A 17797-nucleotide genomic window follows, 5' to 3' on the forward strand; every position below is an offset into this window, starting at 1 on the left:
TCTCCCCTTCCTTCTTGTTGCCTCCGAAGGGAAGAGACCCGGTTGTCAAGGGAGATTGCCTGGGTCCCCCTCGGAAATTCAGTGATCCTAGGCAAGTGATGTTACCTTTGAGCCTCAGTTTCCTCATCTGTCAAATGGAGGCCTGCCTTGCTGGGTGTCCGAAGGACCTACTAGGACAATGAGGCGGTGAGAGCACGATGCCGTCATTTCTTCTTTGGAGGATGAGGATGAGGAGGGCGCCCTCCTCTCTTCTCCCTCTTTCTCCCTCCTTCCTGCCCCCCATCCTCTTTCGTCTCCCACATGCCCCTGGCCTGGCCCCCATATGACGGCCACCAGGGCCAGGGATCTGCCAAGCTGAGTCTACCTGTAGTGTAGCCCTGTTGCCCTGGGGCACCCTGGGCCTGACTCGCTGAGGGAGCCCAGGCCAGGCCCGCTGCACCACCCCACCAACTCCCACATCAGCCCTGTGCTGGATGTTTGGCTCACAGCTGCATCCCAGTGCCTCCAATGCTGCATGGCACATAGTAGGTGCTTAACAAATATTTGTTGAGTGACTGCAGGAACCAGCAGTAATTGTTCCAGATGAGGAACTGAGGCTCCAAGAAGTTGGCTAGCTTGTAGCAGAGCACAGGCCTTAAGGCTTGAGGGGACCCACAGAAACAAAAGGGATAAAGGAAAGATGGGGGAATCTGCATTTTACATGGGATAACACAGACAAAATGGGATACGGGAACAATCAGATATGCATTTGTGTCAGGCAGGCAGGTCCTACCCAAGTTCCCAGAGGCGGATTTGAACCCAGCTTTGCTGGTGAATGACACCCCATTCTCTCATCTCTTCTAGCCAGCTTTCCCCTTACAGGTCAAAGCCTGTCACACAGGCGCTGTGTGGCCTCAGATGATTCACGCACCCTCTCTGAGCCTTGGTTCCTGCATTTGTAAAACAGAAAACTGACCTAGCTGCACTCAGGCAGAATTTCCCTAGGCTCATTTTTCCTCTGTTCTCAGCATCCAGGACAGGCTCTGGCATGAGGTCCACACCAGATAAATCTCTGTTAATTAATTAATGAAAAGGACAAGTTTACTTTAGAGTATAAAAGTCTGCTCCAAAGCTCTCCAGTTAACGTCTCTGGGAGCATATTCCTTCTCTCTTCCATTTCAAAGAAAGAGAAACTGCAAAGGCACAAGATACACTGGAGATCCGGGTGATGCAAGGAAGATGTGAGGGGACCACCCCCAGCAACAGAGCCCCCCACACTCAGAAAGACCTTTTTCCTCCATCAAAAAATAGGTGAATGAATGGGAAATGCCAGTCTTTCCATTGAAATGTAATCTTGAGGGACAAGTATCTCACAGGTCATGGTCTGGCCTTGGTGCTGACTTTGACTCACACCAGCTGCTGGTCCTGAGCGCGTCAGGGGGGAAATGCCCTGCTTCTCCAGCTTTGCAGGATGGTTGTTCACGGCTTTCATGCCAGCACTGTTCGAGGTTCTGGGAGACCCCGATGAGCAGCCAAACTCTGTCCACCCCCAAGGGAGCGGATGTCATGTGAGGCATCGGAAGGCTCTGAGCAATTCTGCTCGGAATCTCAGAGGTTCCAACAGAACAGCTGCAAGTTCCCAGCTGACACGTTCAAGCACCTGGGTGGGTGGTCAGTTTCTGGAGATCCCAGAGAACTTTCTGGAAAGGTGGGGCTGCCTCTAGCAGTGTGTGCCCCTAGGGCAAGAGTCAAAGGTGGTGGCCACCCAGGGAGCCCCAAGGAGAGGTTCTGGGGCTCTCAGGACGTCCAGGCCACACCAGTCTTCCAGGCAACCCCTCCACTTCCAGGCACACCAGCTCTGCCCAGGCTGCCCATCCCGTATATGTCCCAGTCATGGCCATCATCACCCACAGCGTCACAGGCGTCCTGGCCAGCTCCTGCCTCCTGCTAAAATGCTAAAAACAGCTGCATTACCTTACCGGCCTCCAGTCCCTGAAAACAAACTCACCTGGCTTACATAGGGTGGCTGGAAAAGCACTTTCATTAGGGGCCGTACATCCTGACGTAGGGCTCCTGGCTGCTCCCCAGGCTGGGGGCTGGGGGGTCGTGTCACTTTTATGAACTTCCACAGACCCTTCCTGCCAAGCCTACTGGACACCGGAGGCTATAATGAATCCAGGCTGACCGGTGGGTCCTGGCACTACTCGCCCCAGAGTCTAAGGCCAGGCTGGAGTGACCAGGCCGGAGTGGCCCCACCCCGCCCACCTGAGCTGCAGAGCCGGAGAGGGGCAGGGCTGGCTGCATGGGGTGTGACCTGTGCAGTTGCAGAGGGACCCTGACACTCAGAAGGGCCCACTGTTGGTTTAATACTCTACTATTGTCGTGAAAGTCTTCGTCCCTTTTGAATGGGGGGGCCACATCTTTACTTTGCACTGAGCGCCTCAGAGGCACTCGTAAGTGGGCACCATCCCCCCAGGAGTCCCAGAACTCATGAAGGGGCTTCAGAAATGGGCAGCAGCAGAACCTCAGACATCCGCAGGCTGGGGCCACCCTCTCGAGTATCCCGTGGGCTGCACGATCACGTTCCCATGGCTGTGCTGACAGGGGTTGGGAGGGCCCCACATGCACACACACAGCCATGCAGTCACATGTGCAATAGCTGGTCACCCCGCGCCTGCACTTCCAGGACTGGGAGGCCTCACTATGCCCCCATCACCCCTAAGATAATGAGGCAGGAGGAGCTGAGGAGGGGGTGTCAGGGACAGAAGGAGAGCCTTTGCCTCCCCCATCTCCCAGGAAAGGAGAGATCCCTCCCTCGCCCTGCTGTCAACCTTCCAGGAACTTCCTGCAGGGCCCTGGGAGGTGTGCACCTTGTCCCCTTAAACTCCCACTGCCACCCTGAGATAGCGTTTGTATCACACCCATTTTAAGGATGGCAAAACTGAGGCTCCAAGAACCAAAGCTGCTGGCTAAACCAAGACGAGCAGACACAGGAGCCCCATGCCCCATAGTGGCTCCTGAGAGAGGACCTGCACCCTGGACCCCTGGACCCCTGGGCCCCCAGTCTGCCTGCCCCTCCCCCTGCCCATTCCTCTGCCCACACCAGCTCATGGTCATGGGGGTCTTCCCTCCTCAACCAGCAGGCATGCCCCTTCCTCATCGTAGCCACAGTTGGAGGGCAGGACACTGCCCAGGGGCCCTCAGTGTGCTCCTGAGCCCCAGGCCCCCTTCCCAAACCACTCGGCCAGCCTTGCCCTTTGACCTCAAAGACCAGGCACCAGGAAGGGGCTGAGTGGTGGCACAAGCAGCATCCAGATTGGAACACCCTGGGGGATGTGGTGGGCGGCGGGGTCCTGGGGGAGGGATGGGCCATTTCTTGGCCTGGCTCAGGGCTCCCATTGCAGCAGCGGGAGTCCTAGGAATGTTTCTCCGCCTTGCCTTCTCTTCTTAAGGTTCCTGATGGAACTTTCCCAGAGGTTCCGCATGGCAATGCCTCTGGAAGGAGATCCAGGACCGTCCATCCAGGCTTCTTAGGGTAGAGTTCTCCCTTGAGTCGAGGGGACCACAGTTTGCAGAGGCTTTGCTGGGCAGGCAGGGCAGCACAGGAGGAGGAGGAGACAGGCAGGCCTGCTGCCGCCGGCCCAGCTGCCGGCATCCGAGCCTGGCCAAGCCCAGCTGCCCAGGCCTTATTTGGTAAGAGCCTGTGCTGGCCTGGCCGCGCCGGCTGCCAGCCGATGGGACACCCAGAGCCCTGTGCAGGCCTGCGCGCATGCCAGGCCTCTCACCCAGCCCCTTGGCCAGAGATGGCCGATTTGGAGGCGGGAGATCCCGGGGTCAGGCCAAGGCTGAGGCAGCTTCCATCAGATCCCAGCCCAGGGTGGGACAGGGATTCCCCGGCTTTTGCCTATATAAGGCCGAGGAGAGGCAGCGGACCCGAGCGGGCCTGCAGGCCCCGGAGGTATCGTCTTAAGAGGGTGTTTGGCATTGGGCGCGAGGCCTTGGATTCTTGCAAAAACCTGGCAGGGAAATTGTTTGACAGCTTTGACAATGTGCTGAAGTCTCCCGAGGGGAACCCGCCCCCGGGAGAGGGCTGGCCAAGGGCATGTGATGCTTCAGCTGCCTCTAGGCTGAGAGCTTGGGCAGCCAGGCCAGACCTGTGGCCTTAGGAGAGGCCAGCCATGAGCAATGGTGCCCGAGAGAAGGCACTGGGGGTGGCCCCAAGCTTGACTTCCTGGTCTGTGTGGAGTGTGGAGCAGCGCCCACTGCCCATGGGGTCCTGAGGGCTCAGGGAGGAAACAGTGGGGAGGGGTGACCCCAGGGTGCCATCAGCAGAGTTGCCAGGCCCTGAGTCTTGCTGCGTGCCAAGTGCACTGAACAGATTTTGTCTCTGTTCCCTCATTCATGCCTCACAGAGATCAAGGACTCAGACGCTCCTCTTATGCCTGCTGACAGATGAGGAAACCGAGGTTCAGAAGAGGAAAGGGATTTAAGATGCTGGGGTCTTTCTCCAGCCCACTGGGACCTCTGCATGCCAATATTCATTTATTCTTCCATTCCATGACCACATCCTGAGCTTTAATCTGGGTGGGGCACCATCCCAGGCCCTGGGCAGCCACTCAACCAGCTAAGAGATGACCAGTCCCCGAGGAGACAGATATTCCTTCAAATAAGAGGGACAGAGAAGGCCTTTCTGTGTAGTGACCTTGAAGCTGAGACCCAAAGATGAGAGGGGGAAGAGCATGGTGCCCCAGGCAGAGGAAACAGTGTGTGCAAAGGCCCCGGGGTAGGGCAAGGCCCAGCCCAATCTAGGGCAGCCAGGAGGCCCGCGAGGCTGGAGCAGAGTGAGCAGTGGAGTTGGGGGAGATTCGGTCCGAGATTGCAGGAGCTTCCAGGGTCTGTGGGGAGTCACGTTTTATTCTGAGCGGCGGGAAGCTGGGTTTGAAGCCAGAGACCTAATAATGTGATCTCCCATGAATCACACGTTCGCATCTGCTAAGTGCTCTAGGCTCATTTCCTCACCCGGTTCCTCATCCCTCATCCCTGTGAGGTGGGGAATCTCTAGCCTCAGTTTACCAAAGAGGAAACTGAGGCTCCCAGAATCAGTGATGTGGGATGGGACAAGGATCCTCCCTTGGTTCTGTCTGGTGCTGGGGGGGCAGCACATTGTCTCGGGTGGCTGATCTTGGCCCTGACCCCCTGCTGTCCCTTCTACTGCCCACCCCCACCCCGCTCAGGTTTTCTGCTGCCATGGTGACCAATTCACCCGGCTTTGCCCAGGACTTTCCCAGTTTTAGAACTGAAAGTCAGGCTTCCCAGGAAAGCCCTCAGTTCTGGGCAAACTAGATGCTGGCCAGCACCACCAGGAGCTCAGGGAGAGGAGAAAGGACAGCCAGGTGCCCTCCCCACCACGTGCCTGGCCTGGCCCCATGCCACCGCTGCCCAGACCAGGCGGGGCCATGGAGAGGAAGACAAATAGCAACCAGTGCCCACTGCGCAGCCCGGCCCCAACTCCTGCCAGCGCCTGGGCAACACCGTCTGCGAGGGGGTCAGCATGACAAAGCCAGGGCCGAGTCCGGGCGGCGGGTGGGGGTGGGAGGCAGGGCAGAGAGGTGGGGGGAGGCAGGACACAGGGGTCAGGGGGTAGGGGGATGAGGGGGCAGGGCAGAGGGGTCAGGGGGTGGGAGGGTGGGAGGTGGGAGGGCAGGACACAGGGGTCAGGGGGTGGGGGGATGAGGGGGCAGGGCAGAGGGGTCAGGGGCTGGGAGGGTGGGAGGTGGGGGGGCAGGGCACAGGGATCGGGGGTGGGGCAAGGGGCAGCCAGGGAAGCCAGAAGAGTGCAGGAGCGGCCAGGAACTGGCCACACCAGGGGAGCTCTTCCTCCAGCAGGAGACACACATAGGCCTAGCTTTGAACCCACAGGCTCTGTGACCTTGAACATCTTCTGGTTGCTTCTTGGTTGCCCACCCTATAACGTGGGAGAGCAACAACAGCCAGCAATGGCCAGGCAGCTGCTGGGTGCCAGACTCTGTTAGGAGCTGTGCTAGCGACCACCTCCTGCGATGCACATGCATCCTTAAGCGGAAAGGCTTGCTTCCCTCTGTGTAGACAAGAAGCAAATCCCAGAGAGGGAGCTGCCCTGGGTCACACAGCTGGTCACTGCAGAGCAAGAATTTGCGCCTAGAACCACCAGCTTCAGCTCCCAGCCTAGCAGGAGAGGCAGAGCTCTGCAGGGCGGAGTGCATGAGCTCTGGGGCCAGCTCCCCAAGGGCTCAACTCTAGGCTGCATCAGCTGGAGGTCCCTGTGTCCCCAGCAAGTTGCCGAACCTTTCTGGGCCTGTTTCACAACTAGAAAGCAGGGCTAACAGGGGTACCCACCTCATAGGGTTGGCCATTTACTCCACAAATACTTATTAGGCATCTACATGGTGCCAGGCACGGTTGTAGATCTTGAAGATACAGCAGAGAACAAAAGAGACAAAATTTCCCGCCTAGAATGTATATTCTGAGGGTGGGGGATGCCAACAAAAAAATAAATATCTGTCAGTGGGAGGCGCATAGATTTTTTTTTTTTTTTTTTTGAGACGGAGTCTTGCTCTGTTTCCCAGGCTGGAGTGCAGTGGCACGATCTCGGCTCACTCCAGCCTCTACCTCCTGGGTTCCTGCCTCAGCCTCCCGAGTAGCTAGGATTACAGGCGCCTGCCACCACGCCTGGCTAATTATTGTATTTTAGTAGAGATGGGGTTTCACTGTGTTGGCCATGCTGGTCTTGATTTCCTGACCTCAAGTGATCCACACGCTCCTTGACCCAAAGTTCTGGGATTACAGGCGCGAGCCACCGCGCCCGGCCGGCATATAGATATTTATGTCTCCTTGTCACACTCATTCTTGGCTGCACTCTCAAAAGCTGTTTCTTATTTCTTCCTTTGCTACCAAAATAGCAGTTCTGTTGGGCCAGCCGCATGCCTAGCCCTAAGGATGAATCAGGACGGGCCTAATCATAGGCATTCCACTGCCCTCTGCCTGAGACTTGACTTTCAGCCTCCCTTGCAGCTGGCAGGAGCCATGTGACCCAGTCATAGCCACTGACGTGCTGGTGCAGCTGCTGTGATGTCAGGAGTCTCCCAGCAGCCGCAGCCACTTCGTGACCATGAAGCAACTAAAAGACACCACACTGAGGGTGACCGAGCAGAAGTGTGGAAGGAATCTGGGTCCTTCCGGAATGAACCAAGGCGGTAAAGCCAAGGCCCAGGTTTGCGCAGCTGGATGAGTCCTTCAGGGAAGCAGAGCTGGGCTTCTACGCTCTGCAGCCATTGTTCATCCGCCTGAAAATGAGCCCCAGGGCGACAGGGACAGGGAAACACTCCTCCCGTCAGGCCAGGCTCCTTGCAGGAGAGAGTTGTTAGGATGTCCCAGATGGGGGTGACAAATGCCAGCCGGGGACTGTCAGCACCTTCCAATCACACAGCGCGGATTGGGGTTGCAGGAGATCTATTCGCAGGAGCAGGCTCCTGGCCAGGAGGAGGGGCAGCCAGACTTCCGGGGGAAGGAGCCGGGGGTGCTTTGCCCCTGCCCAGGAAGCTCCTTCTAGAGGCCTTGAAGGATTTTGAGGAGGGGCAGGGACCCCAGGATCCCCCAAGGAAGACCTTCATCTATTTCTCTTTCTTTTCACATCTCTCCAACCCTTTTCCTCAGGGCCCTTATCCCCTTACCCTAAGCAGATAAACTAAAGCATCCAATGAATGAAAAACTTTTTAGCCCTTGTGTTCAACCTTTCATCAACCCTGGGAGGCAGGGACTCCCAGAGAGAGTCCCAGAGACAGACTGAGTGGTTCCTTCTAGAACAGCTAAGTGGGGAAACTGAGGCTGAAAGAGCTTCAGTGATGCTGTGGGTCAGGTAACATAGATGCTGCAATCACACGAGCTGGGTTTGGGTCCTGGCCTTAGCCTTTGCCGGCTGTGTGGTCTGGGGAACTGGCTCCCCCTCTCTGATCCCTAGCTTGCTCATACACATCCCAGGGAAGGCAATCGTGGTCTGCAGCACTGGGCTGCTAAGGGTGGAGAGATGATGCCCCCCAAATGCCCACCACAGGAGAGGGTGGTCTATACCAGGGCTTCCTAGACTGTGGGCCGAACCTGGCCCGCATCTGAATTTATAAACAAAGTTTTACTAGAACACAGCCAAACCTATCACGTATATGTTGTCTATGTGTACCCTGAATTTACTGTCTGGCTCAAACAGGAAACGTTTGCCAACCACCAGTCTATACTCTCGCCACCCCAAATATGGTCCATAGACTGGCAGCATTGACACCACGGTTAAAAATGCAGAGTCTGGCCAGGCACGGTGGCTCACGCCTGGAATCCCAGCACTTTGGGAAGCCAAGGCAGGTAGATTGCTTGATCCCAGGAGTTTGAGACCAGCCTGGGCAATATGGCGAAACCTCATCTATACCAAAGATACAAAAATTAGCCAGGTGTGGTGGCACACGCCTGTAATCCCAGGTACTCGAGAGGCTGAGGGGAGAGGATTGCCTGACCTTGGGAGGTTGAGACTGCAGTAAGCCATGATTGCACCACTGCACTCCAGCCTAGGCACCAGAGCAAGACCCTGTCTCAAAAAAAAAAACAAAAAAAAGCAGAGTCTCAGGCCCATCCAGGACTGGCATCAGAGCGTTTTAACAAGATGGCCATGGTGGAGGAGACACGGCCAGCTATTGAAGGGTCTGCAGGGGCAGAGTGGAGGAAGCATAGAAAGGTCAAGAGAGGTAGCCTGTGCCTCCCCCAGGGATTCCGACTCAACTGGTCAGGTGGTTAGGCTGGCGCATCTTGTAAGAGCCCCTCAGGTGACTCTGCTGAGCAGTCTCGGTGCACTGGGCAGATGAAGGAAGATACAAGCGGGGTCCAGTGAGGAAGTGGAGACTCCACACTCAGGACAGGCCAACCTTGTCCCATGAGAAAAGCCTCAAAGCGAGATGGGATGGGAGGGGTCTGCAGTGGACCTGCTGGGTGCTTCCTGAGCTTGATCGGTGAGGAAGGAGAAGGAGGAACGAGCAGAGAAAGAGGGAAAAGCAGAGGGGAGGGCAAAGATCCCAGAGACTCAAGAATCTCCCACCCAGGCCCTGGGGACTAAAACAAGGCCAGGATGAGGAGAGGCTGGTAAGACCCACACCATCTGGAGTGACTTTGCCAGGGGCTAAGGAGGGCTCTTGCCCAGGGTTCCCAAACTTCACACATTCCGAGGCTCCCTCTGTGACCTTGACCATCTCATCTGGTCTATCATTTGTTTCATACTTTTCTTTAAAATGACTTAGTCATTTTTTTTTCTTAAATGTTTATTTTAGCCCTTCGGGAGGCCAAGGCCAGTGGATCACTTGAGGTTAGGAGTTCGAGACCAGCCTGGCCAACATGGTGAAATCCCATCTCTGTCAAAAATAGAAAAATTAGCTTGGCATGGTGGCACATGCCTGTAGTCCCAGCTACTTGGGAGGCTGAGGCCAGAGGATCACTTGAACCCGGGAGGTGGAGGTTGCAGTGAGCCAAGATTGTACCACTGTACTCCAACCTGGGGGACAGAGTGAGACCCTGTCTCAAAAAAATAAAATAAATAAATAAATAAATGTTTATTTTAAAAGGAAATTCTGTTGCACCAATGTAAATAGAAAAGCAGTATCACTTGCTTTGCAGATGACTCTGAAAATAAGCACAGTGGACATCAGTCATGTTTAGCATTGACCAGGATTTCAGATGCCATCACAGTGGGTTCGTGAACTGCCACCTGCACACACCAGGAGCCTGGGGCCTGCTCTCTCAGATGGAGAGGGTAAGCAGGAGTCGGCCAGTATTAAAGACGCATGAGCCCCCAGCTCAGCCGAGAAGGAGAGAACAATCACTGGAGAGAAACAGCTATTCTCCTGGGCACTGTGCCTACCACACTGGGCACCCGGTAGACTGTGATGGCCGGAGTCCCATTTCCGGCACACTCATCCAGGCCAGCCCCGTTCCTTAGAGTTGGGGAGGCTGGACCCCGAGAGCAGAGGTCACATCAACACCCACACCAGCCTCAGGTGCATCCCTTTGTCCCCTTGTCCTCTCCTCACAGGCAAGAGATCCCCAACCTCTGCCCTGTGCCAAGAGCATCTCCGAAATCTCACAACTGCCTTTGGGTGGCAGGTGCCTGGAGCTGGAGCTATCCTTCCAGCACCTACAACCACGAGGCCCCGGGTGTCTTCCCAGAGGGAAACACTGGGTTTAAGGGCATCCGTTCAACTGTTCAACTCCCATGAAGGCAGCGTGAATGGTCTGACTCTGTTCCTGGGCAAGCACAAGAGTATGTGACAGTTGGGTATGTGGGCTGGCCTGGCCACCAACACAGGTCTCTGGGGACAGTGGCTCGCCCCCAGTCCAGAACCACGGGCCGGGGCATGCCTGCTGGGCGGCGGGCTCTCTTTACCGCCAAGCAGTAGGGGAAAGAAGCCCTTTGTCTTCAGGTCACATCCGCGTGTTGGCACGTCCCCAGGAGCTGCGGTCACCTCCTCTTTCGTGGACAAGGTTGCCTCATGTTGCTAAGGCACAGCTTGGAGGGAGGGGAACCCAAGCTCCAAGCGGCACTGCCTAGGTTCAAACCTCAGCTCTGAGCCCCTGAGCGGCTGTGGAGGAAGGGCTGGCCTCTGTGTGTCCCTTGCTTATTATAAAATGGGATGCTCATAAAGCACAAGTCACAGAGCAGTGGAAAGGATCAAAGAGCGAATGCGTGTCCGGCACCTCGAATAGTGTGAGCGCTCCACAACTGTGAGCAAGGGAAGTCTGCGTTTTTTTGTTTTTTGTTTTCCACCTCTCATTTTAAATAATGCCGTTGCGAAAGCTTTTGCTGCTGAGGGTTATTTCCTTGGATACAGAACCCGGCCTCAAGATAACGTTCGAGGTTGGGGGGCCATGTAGCTGCGTGGGGCTTTTTCCACGCAGACAGAAGCATCTTCAAAATCGGAATCTGTGTACAGCAAAGGGATGTGTTATTTTCCCCGCATCCTTTGCAGCACTGGGCTTTATTGTTTTATCTATTTTTGTTTTTCTCATTTGATCAGCAAGGCTGTGCAGTCTTCCGTGTACCAGTTAACTGTCTATATTTCCTCAGGGATGAATGGTTTGTTCACCGCTTTTGATTGTTTTTCAGGTGGTGTCTGGGACAGTGCCTGGTGCTGTCAGCTGGAGCTGGCAGGCCCACACTGGAAGCATCTTCTAAGTAGGAAGGGGAGAGAGGGGCTTGAAGCTGGGGGAGATGGGGAAAGCCTCCCGCCCCATCCACACCGTGCCTGCCTTCCCTTCATCCTGGGTATTCTGGAGCCTGACAGCTGAGGGGCGCTCTCCCAGGATCGGGACTGCAGGCGCCTGACAAACTGAAGAGCACTGAAGCTGGAGATGCAGAGAAGAGGGAGCACTGACTATGTTCTTGGAGCAACGAGCAAGTCACAGCGAGGCACGCGTGTGACAGGTGCCTTTCCTGAACCCAGCAATCCTCCTCCCCTTTCCTTGGCTCTCCTTGGCTCTCCTGGGAACCCCTAATGAAGTCAGAATAAGCCACTCCACGAATTTATGATCCCCGTATGACTGTGTCCCTTTGCTCCTTAATCACTCAGGTGCCCAGATTCTCTATTAGCAGGAAGCCCAGAACCCCCTTCTCGAATCCTCTCTCGTTTTCAATCTTCCAAGGACACCAAGGTCTTCCTTAACCCACTGCTGGGGATCAACTGCCAAAGGTCACTGCTGCCAGGGCATCTTGCCACCACATGGCACTGCCAAAGATGCATCCAGAATAGTCCTGCAGACACTGCACTTGGCAGGAGAGCCCATGCTAGGCAGATCTTTGCCTGGGTATTGGAGGTCACCCACACTTGAGACTTGAGTTTACAGTTCTCATGGGTCACTCTTAAGTACTCAGAGCAGAATGCCAAGTGACTCCTCATCCATCCTCCATGCACCCTGGATCCCAGAACCTGGCACATCACTTTCCTCCACCACTGTTGCCCTGGTCACTACCACCTCCTCCTGCTAGGCTGGGCTTTTTCAACCGCTGCCCTTTTGACATTTGGGGCCAGATCTTCCTCTGCTGTGGGGACATGGCAGGATGCTCGGCAGCACCCCTGGCCTCTGCCCATCAGATGCCCATAGCACACCCACCACTATGACAAGAAAAAATGTCTCCAGACATTGCCCAGTGTCCCCTGAGGAGCAGAATGGCCCCAGTGGAGAGCCAGTGCCCTAGACTATTGGGGTACCACCTCTCCACGCTGGCCTGGACCCCATTCACACTGGCCTGGACTCCCTCCCCTCGCCCCTTGCTTCCTTTTCTTGACATCACAGTAGGGGTGAGCTTTAAAAAAAACCACACAGCTCGTGATGCGTGTCATGCTAGGTTCAAAAGCGCTGGGTGGTTTCTCTTGGTGTTTGAGATCCACACCTGTGCCTTGGCCCCTGGACCCCACAGGGCCTGACCTCACCCCCGTCTCCAGTTTGCGTGGCTCCCACCACGCCAGGCACAGAGCCCTGCCTCTGACGTCAGCACCCTCTGTCCTCTGCCTTAAGCTCTGTTCAGTCCACTGCATTCCAGGCCCTTCCACACCCCAGGGGCCCGCAGAGGCCCCGGGCCCCTGCCCCTGGTGTTGCCCACTCTCTGCTGCGCCTCTCGGTCCACCTGATTTATGCCTTCATTACCTTTCCTTTGTTATCCGGTTTCTATTTGATTAATTTATTTTTATTGTATTTACTTCTGTCATCCCCACTAGACTGTCAGCTCAGTGAGGGCAGGGGCCTGTCTTGTTCCTTGCCATATCCCCAGAGTCCAGAACGGCACGTGGGTTGTGGGAGGCACCCAGGAAACACCGGGTTCCTGAAGGAATGAATGAAACGGGAGTGGGCTTCTCTTGTCCTGGAAATGGGCCTTGTCCCCCACATGGCTGCAGAGTTGCAGAGGGGAAGGCTGGAGCTACCCTCCCGTGGGCCCCTGTGGGCTTAAGAATCCTGCACTCAGCCGAGGACCTGCAGGCTTCGTGCCTCCGGCTCTTGGGAAACAGGTGGAAACTTCCTTCCCGAGGGCCGGAAGCAGCCGCAGGCCCCACCACACCCAGCCCTGGCCCAGCTCAAGGCAAGGTCCCGGGTCTAAATATAGAAAGTGGGTTGTGAGCGGGCGGGTTTCTTCTCTGGTGAGAGGAAGTGGCTGCTCTGATTAAAACCGGGGTTTGTTCACCCCTCATTGAGACAGTTCTCCTCACCGGCCAGGAGAAAGGAAATGTGGCAAAAAGAACGCAGCCGATGAGGCCTTCCAAAAAGGCCCGGAGAAAGCACCCGAGGGCAGGTGGTCTCTGGTTCCTCCCTGGGGAATGGCTGGGAACCCTGCACTGAGACACAGGGGCTGCATCTCCCTGAGCCAACCCTCGCCGCTCGGGGTCTCGGTTTGAAAAAAAAGGGATTGGCCAGATTGGATTTTCAAAGCCAGTGTTACCTGGTATTGCCTGAATCAGGAGCTCTCTGAGTCTCAGTTTCCCCATCTGCAGAATGGGTTGACGATGACCATGCCTGTAACAGAACGGCTGGTAGGATTCAAGGAGGCAATGTGTGTGGCTGGCCTAGGACAGAGCCCGGCACATGATGAGGGCTCCGAAGGCGCTTGCTGTTGTCAGATGTCCACATGAAGTTTGACAAAATGAATGCAGAGCCCCTTGTTGAAATGTTACCAAGAATTTCAAGATGGGCTGGGCACAGTGGTTCACGCCTATAATCCCAGTACTTTAGGAGACCAAGGCAGGTGGATCGCTTGAGGTCAGGAGTTCGAGACCAGCCTGACCAACATGGTGAGACCCCCCCCCACCGTCTGTACTAAAAATACAAAAATTAACCAGGAATGTGGTGCACGCCTCTAATCCCAGCTACTCGGGAGGCTGAGGCAGGAGAATCACTTGAACCTGGGAGGTGGAGGTTGTAGTGAGTGGAGATCATGCCCTTGGGTGACAGAGTGAGAACTTTGTCTCAAAAAAAAAAAAAAAAAGAGAGAGAATAATTTCAAGATGGTAACAGCAGAGCATGAAACCCTGTGCAAGGCCCTTCTGAGCCCTGCATGACTGTCTTGGCTGCCATAACTAGGATGATTTCTATCAGAGGAGCCTCGGGGAGCCCACAGAGCAGTGCACAGCCCCCAAACCCACCCCCAGCCCAGGCCCATGCTTCCCCCACCCCTGACCCGCTGCCCATGGGTGGGCCCGTTTGAAGAAGGTGATGAAAGTAGCAAAAAGGGGCCGGGCACAGTGGCTCATGCCTGTAATCCCAGCACTTTGGGAGGCTGAGGCAGGCGGATCATGAGGTCAGGAGTTTGAGACCATCCTGGCTAACACGGTGAAACCCTGTCTGTACTAAAAACACAAAAAATTAGCTGGGTGTGGTGGCGGGCGCCTGTAGTCCAGCTACTCAGGAGGCTGAGGCAGGAGAATGGCGTGAACCTGGGAGGTGGAGCTTGCAGTGAGCCGAGATGGCGCCACTACACTCCAGCCTGGGTGACAGAGCGAGACTCTGTCTCAAAAAAAAAAAAAAGAAAAGAAAGAAAGGGACAGGTGTGACAGGGCTGAGCCCTGGCGGGGGGGTGGGGGCTGCCCTTCCAAGAATGGGCCTCACCTATACTCCCCCTCCCTGGATCTCAATGTGTCATCAGTGGAAAACACAAAATCGAAGCTCTGTGCACAGCACAGATCATTCTCATGGGAGCTGTTTCACTGGCGCACACAAAACTATGGTCCTGCAAACTGCTGTAATCATAAACAGGCAGGTGAGGCCGAGTGCGGTGGTTCATGCCTGTAATCCCACTCAAGCCCCGAGCTTGGCTCTGGGGAACCAGGACCACCATCTCCAGAAAGAAAGAAAAGGTGCAAAGACAGTAAGTACAGAGAGTTCCCAGGCGCCCTTCACCCAGCTTCTTTTACATTAGCATTTTACAAAACCACAGGACAATCAGCAACACTAAGGCATTCACATTGATGCATTTTTTTTTTTTTTTTTTTTTTTTGAGACTAAGTCTTGCTTTGTCACCCAGGCTGGAGCGCAGTGGCGCAATCTCGGCTCTCTGCAGCCTTCGCCTCCCAGGTTCAAGCAATTCTCCTGCCTCAGCCTCCCAAGTAGCTGGGATTATAGGCACGTGCCATCACGCCCGCCTAATTTTTTGTATTTTCAGTAGAGACGGGGTTTTACTATGTTAGCCAGGCTGATCTCGAACTCCTGGCTTCAGATGGTCCACCTGCCTCGGCCTCCCAAAGTGCTGGGATTACAAGCGTGAGCCACCGTGCCCAGCCGATGCAACAATATTAATCAGACCATAGGTCATATTCAGGCCTCACGGCTTCTTCCTGATGTCCATTTTCTGCTCCAGGATCTCATGTCACACTGCAACCACCCAGGAGCCTTTCCTTGGGCTTTGTCTTTTGTGACCTTGAAATAGTGAAGAGTATTAAGTATTTTGCAGAGTGTGCCTCAGTTCAGGTTTGCCTGATGTCCTCTTGTGTTTTAAAATAATACGTAATTCATATTCCACAAACTCTGCTCTTTTAAAGTATGTAAATTAGGCCAGGCACAGTGGCTTATCCCAGCCCTTTGGGAGGCTGATGCAGGAGGATCACTTGAGCCCAGGAGTTTGAGACCAGCCTGGGTGACACAGGGAGACTCTGTCTCAAGAAAAAAAAAAAGTTTATAAAAAATTAGCCAGGCGGCCGGGCGCGGTGGCTTATGCCTGTAATCCCAGCACTTTGGGAGGCCAAGGCGGGTGGATCATGAGATCAGGAGTTCGAGACTAGCCTGGCCAACATAGTGAAACTCCGTCTCTACTAAAAATACAAAAAATTAGTTGGGCGTGGTGGCATGTGCCTGCAGTCCCAGCTACTCAGGAGGCTGAGGCAGGAGAAACGCTTGAACCTGGGAGGTGGAGGTTGTGGTGAGTCGAGATTGCACCACTGCACGCCAGCCTGGGCAACAAAGCCAGATTTCAACTCAAAAAAAAAAAAAAAAAAAAAAATTAGCCAGGCATGGAGGTGAGTGTCTGTGGTCATCAGCTACTTGGGAGGCTGAGGGAGGATAGCTTGAGTGCAGGAGTTTGAGGCTGCAGTGAGCCATGATCACACCACTGCACTCCGGTCTGGGCAACAGAGCGAGACCTCATCTCTAAAACAAATCAATAAACAAAAATATACAATTTAGTGGGTTTTAGTGTGTATGCAAAGTTGTGCAACTGTCACCATGATCTAACTCCAGAACATTTCCATCACCCCAGAAGGAGACCCTGTCCCTAGACCCCTGTTTACCTTGGTGTCACGCTCTCTCCTGCCTGTCTCCCTCACTCTCTTGTGCCTGCATTTCTGGTTTTCTTTTGGGTTCTGGTGGAGTGGCTGCCTGAGTCATAGTGACCACTCCAGCTTTGCCTCTCTCTGTATGACTCCCTCCACTTCTCATTTCTCGTTCTGTGTCACTCTTGCTCATCCAGCACACAGCTATTTGTCACTTTTATTCATCCAGCACACAGCTATTGGTCACTTATATTCATCCAGCACGCAGCTATTGGTCACTTATATTCATCCAGCACGCAGCTATTGGTCACTTATATTCATCCAGCGTGCAGCTATTGGTCACTTACATTCATCCAGGCGCAGCTATTGGTCACTTATATTCATCCAGGGCGCAGCTATTGGTCACTTATATTCATCCAGCCCGCAGCTATTGGTCACTTATATTCATCCAGCACGCAGCTATTGGTCACTTATATTCATCCAGCACGCAGCTATTGGTCACTTATATTCATCCAGCACACAGCTATTGGTCACTTATATTCATCCAGCACGCAGCTATTGGTCACTTATATTCATCCAGCGTGCAGCTATTGGTCACTTATATTCATCCAGGGCACAGCTATTGGTCACTTATATTCATCCAGGGCACAGCTGTTGGTCACTTATATTCATCCAGCGTGCAGCTGTTGGTCACTTATATTCATCCAGCGTGCAGCTATTGGTCACTTATATTCATCCAGGGCACAGCTATTGGTCACTTATATTCATCCAGGGCACAGCTGTTGGTCACTTATATTCATCCAGGGTGCAGCTGTTGGTCACTTATATTCATCCAGCGTGCAGCTGTTGGTCACTTATATTCATCCAGCGTGCAGCTGTTGGTCACTTATATTCATCCAGCGTGCAGCTATTGGTCACTTATATTCATCCAGGACGCAGCTGTTGGTCACTTATATTCATCCAGGGCACAGCTGTTGGTCACTTATATTCATCCAGGGTGCAGCTGTTGGTCACTTATATTCATCCAGCCCACAGCTGTTGGTCACTTATATTCATCCAGCGTGCAGCTGTTGGTCACTTATATTCATCCGGCACGCAGCTGTTGGTCACTTATATTCATCCAGCGTGCAGCTGTTGGTCACTTATATTCATCCAGGGCACAGCTATTGGTCACTTATATTCATCCAGGGCACAGCTATTGGTCACTTTTATTCATCCAGAGCACAGCTATTGGTCACTTCTTAATCCAGCACACAGCTATTGGTCACTTGTTCATCTAGTACACAGCTATTGGTCACTTATATTCATCCAGCACACAGCTATTGGTCACTTATATTCATCCATTGTGCAGCTATTGGTCACTTATATTCATCCAGGGCGCAGCTATTGGTCACTTATATTCATCCAGGGCACAGCTATTGGTCACTTATATTCATCCAGCCCACAGCTATTGGTCACTTATATTCATCCAGCACGCAGCTATTGGTCACACTTATTCATCCAGC

The sequence above is a fragment of the Macaca thibetana genome, chromosome 10 (genome assembly GCF_024542745.1).
Source record: "Macaca thibetana thibetana isolate TM-01 chromosome 10, ASM2454274v1, whole genome shotgun sequence".
In the NCBI taxonomy this organism is placed as follows: Eukaryota; Metazoa; Chordata; class Mammalia; order Primates; family Cercopithecidae; genus Macaca; species Macaca thibetana.